Below are 4,248 nucleotides of genomic sequence, written 5' to 3'. Positions count from 1 at the left end.
CTAGTAGGTAAAAATGTTTATATGCACACACACACACACACACACCCCGACACTACATACATATATATAATTAGTATGATAGAAAATCACTATTCTGCAGCCTCAGAACTAGTTGAGGGACTCCTGGGTGGCTCAGTCTGCTAGGTGTCTGACTCTTGTTTTTGGCTTAGGTCATTATGCCACAGTTTCATGACTTTGAGCCCTGAGTTCGAGCTCTGTGCCGGCAACAGGGAGCCTTCTTGGGATTCCTTCTCTCTCCCTCTCTCTCTGCCCCTCCCCACTCAGGCTATCTCTGTCTCTCTCTCAAAATAAATAAATAAACTTAAAAAAGCACAACTAGTTGAACCAGATATTCAGTATGAATGCTTGCTAATACCATAGAAAAGAGAGCCCCTAATAGTACAGGTCTCCTGCATATGAAAGAACACAATACCACTTATTTAGTCGATTTGACCAAAAAAGTTGAGCTGAAATTTGATCAAGCTTCTATATATGACTACCAATGGACAGAAAATACAGAGGAAAGGTGAAAATATTAAGTGATACTTTAAGGATACAATCAGAAAAATCCAGACTCTAGGAAATTTTATAGAAGAAACACCCCAGTTTCTCTAACACAAGCAAAAAAAATGCAAAATAGCCAGGAAGGATTATCTCCCAATATACCACAGCACTGGGATTTAAAGTACAGTCTTTAAGCATCAGAGTGTCTTATAGACAAGTGCTGCCTGTGCCATTTATCAGTCATGTGCATGGAAAAAATAATGTAACCTCTTGAAGCTTAGGCTTCTTCACCTATAAAATGGTAATACTAATGGCAACTATCTCATAGAGTTGTAAGGATTAAGATAATGGACACTAAACACTTAGCTCATTGCCTAACTTATAGTACATAAACAATAAGGGTTATTTTTATAATATTCATCATTGAAGAATTATGCTGAATGACTAAATGAATAACTAGAATTAATCTGCTAAAAATATTAAATATGAACTATTCTTAGCTGATAATGTTGGCCATCTCATTTACTCAATATTTATTGGGCACTGCAGCTGGTGCAGAAAGTACAAAAATGAGTAAGACGTGACCTATACACTTGGACTTTTGCCTTTTCAAACAGAAGACCTACATATATTAACCCCAAGGAATACTAACTAGCAAGGATGTCAAGGCCCTTCTAACAATCTGCTGGGAAGAACTTTTAGAGTGGAAAGCCATCATCTATGGGGTGGATGATGCTCACTGTCATGATAGTGTCTTCTACATTATTGAATCACTTTGGAATCATTAAAACAGACTTTGGCTACCTTTGTCTGACTCTCTTCTGCTATTCCTCTTTTCCAATCACAAGGTTTCCTTCTGCTCCATATACCTCCCGAAGATCAAAAGATGGATGTATTCATCAGTATGACTTGGACAGGGAAGAAAATAAGCAAACAAGCTTGCCAGAATGTTAAGAGAACAAGTACTCCCTCATTAGAGAAGAGACAACTGACCTACTTAAAAGCTGAGATTTGAATGACTAATGCAGTACAGACAGTTCCCACCTTATAAACACTCAACTTACAAATGACCTGCCCCAGCCCCATCCTAGGAAGCTGCTGTCACCATGTGAACCACCAAGTGCAGGAAGGGGGGAGGGGTGGTGGGGAATGAAGACTTTATAGAATCAGGGAGTTTAAAATAAAAGAAAAATATTGAGACAAGGATAGCATGTTTTCCCAAGTATATCTCAAGTTACTCACTTAACTCTCTTTTACTCCCTAAAATACCATAGAAAGCCACGGGTTAGCAAACAAGGTTTTTAAAAAAGATGGCAGTTTTTGCAATGCTTTATTATTTGGGGGCTAATTTTTCACTAATGATAGGAGAGATTCTTAATGTCAGTATTTTTAATAAGATACAAAGACTGCCCTTACTTCACCAACCACAGCACCCCAGGCACAGCATCCTGAACAATGGACATTCACTTGTAAGTACAATTCACAGCCACCATGTGTAGGAAACTAAACCACCATTTGTGCATGTAATACAATAGGAAAGGAGCCTCCTGGAGTTCTTATTTTGGGGGAGGTGTCTCTAAGATGAATGACATAAACCTGAGACAGTCCTCAGCAAAGCTACCCCCTGGCAGAAGGCCAAATGAAGTAAAAAAGAGGCCAACAGACAAAGAGAAGCTGATCTAAAAAAGTGTATAAGGAAACAGACACAGAGAAAGAGAAAGAAAAATCCTGCTGACGTCATTTGAACTACAAATTATGTACTTCCTAGTTACATAAGCCAATATAGTCTGACATGCTTAATATACTCTGAATTGTGTTTCTTGTCCCATATAAACAAAAGCCCTAAAACAGTTTCATTCGCAGACCTGCTGGTCTCCTCCCTGACCACTGCAGGCATCCACCTGGTTTCCCAGATATTGACCTCTCTGCCTCTGGGCCTTGTCTCCCAAGGGGAGCTAGAGTAGTAATATTGGCCTGTGTTCCCCAGATCAGCTTCTCTCCCTGGATCTGGCCTATGAAGGGGGAATACTATACCTCTAGATGCAGCACCCCTTCCTTAATTATGTGATCTACGCCCTCCTTTTCCTCCTGTGATGTTGGATACACCTTGAACAGTACTAAATATAATTCCAAATATTTCTCAACAGCTTTGAAAACAGTGAACATATCACTGGAGGGTCACAAAAGCTGAGTTGCAAATATTTACATTGGTAGAATAAGTGAAGTTTAACAGTGGAATTCTATGTGTAATCAATGGGCATTTGTTTATTTCATTTCAGGTTTTAGTTAAGGTTTTTGCCAATTTTATTTCAATGTAGTTTGTGTAGTCATTTCCTAGAAATTATATGACCTTCTAGGATCTTTTTAGATTTTTTTTTACATTTTGTTACAAGGGGAAAAATAAAATAAAAAAATAAAATAAAATAAAAATAAAAGGCCACATTTAATTCTACCTTCCTAAAATAAGTATTTCCTTCCAGTTTGCATATAATGTATTTTTTTTTTTAAGTCAGAAAACCAATTTTTTCTTTCTAAAGCTCCGCCATATCTTTCCAGTGGGTGCCGATGGTCACTTACCACATGCACACCAGGTTGTCCATGTAACAGGCAAACAAAGTCTGTCCATCAACAGACCAGGCCGGAGAGGTACACTGGGATGGCTCAGTCTTGCTGCTAGTATTGATAACTTCCTGCTTCAGTTCGTCTACAATTACCTTGCCTTCTAAGTCCCAGATCTTGATTCTGGGGCCTGTGGCAACATAGAGCCAATATTAGTTAGGATTGAAGCACAGGGCATTGATGATGTCCCCACCATCTAGAGTATAGAGGTCCTACACCATGGACTTGGCCATCCTTGCTTCTAAGAAGCACAGAGGGATCCATCTGGAGAGACAATCACAGTGTTCAGGTAGCCCATGTGGCCAGTGTGATTGGTCTTCAGCTTGCGGTTTGCTTGGTTCCATACCTTGACCGGATTGTCCCAGCCACAGAAGACAATGATGGGATTGCTTCTATTGGATGTAAAGCAGACGCAAGACACCCACTGCAAATGGCTCTCATCCTGGACAGTGTATTTGCATACACCCAGAGTGTTCCACTGCTTGATGGTTTTATCTCGGAAGCCAGAGACTTCTGGGTTGCCAGAAGAGAAGGCCCCACTCAGCACATCCTTGTGTGGCCTACAAATCTGTGTGTGGTGGTACACACTGTGAGGTCCCAAAGCCAAAGTGTTCTATGCCAGGAGCCTGAGAGGGCAAACTGCCCATCTGAGGGTATGACCACATTACTAACAAAGTGGGAATGACCCTAAAGAACATGCTGTGGGATGCCCTAGTTAGTTTCATCCCTGGTCAGCTTCCACATGATAATGGTCTTATCTCAAGAGGCAGATAGTATCATGTCTGGGAACTGGGAAGTGGTGGCAATCTGGGTCATCCAGCCATTGTGGCCCTTGAGGATGCCACGAAATGTCATCTGCTCAGTCATGGAGGCAGCAAGTGCAGGTGTCTCCACAATGATGAAGATGAAGTGGGATGGCTCAGCATGGGACCCTGCTGAGGAAGAGAGAACTGCATCTAATGTATTTGTGTTATCCACATGTGAAATCCCAGTAATACAATTGTCTTTTTGCTTTTTTACTTATATTGAAAAATAAAAGCTTTTCTCCACATATGATCTTCATAAATATAATTTAATAAATGTATATGTAATATAAGTATAAAAATATAATTTAATAATTCTACT

General features: G+C 40.0%; 1 pseudogene; it reads right to left on the bottom strand.

Moving 5' to 3' along the window:
- Positions 1-3,335: 3,335 nt before the first annotated feature.
- Positions 3,336-3,990, bottom strand: LOC121026438 (receptor of activated protein C kinase 1-like; annotated as a pseudogene).
- Between the last annotated feature and the right edge of the window lie 258 nt (positions 3,991-4,248).

The sequence above is a fragment of the Herpailurus yagouaroundi genome, unplaced genomic scaffold (genome assembly GCF_014898765.1).
Source record: "Herpailurus yagouaroundi ecotype Mexico unplaced genomic scaffold, PumYag 99921, whole genome shotgun sequence".
Lineage (NCBI taxonomy): Eukaryota > Metazoa > Chordata > Mammalia > Carnivora > Felidae > Herpailurus > Herpailurus yagouaroundi.
The sequence above is the reverse complement of the archived record's forward strand: the minus strand, read 5'-3'. Positions and strand labels throughout refer to the sequence as shown.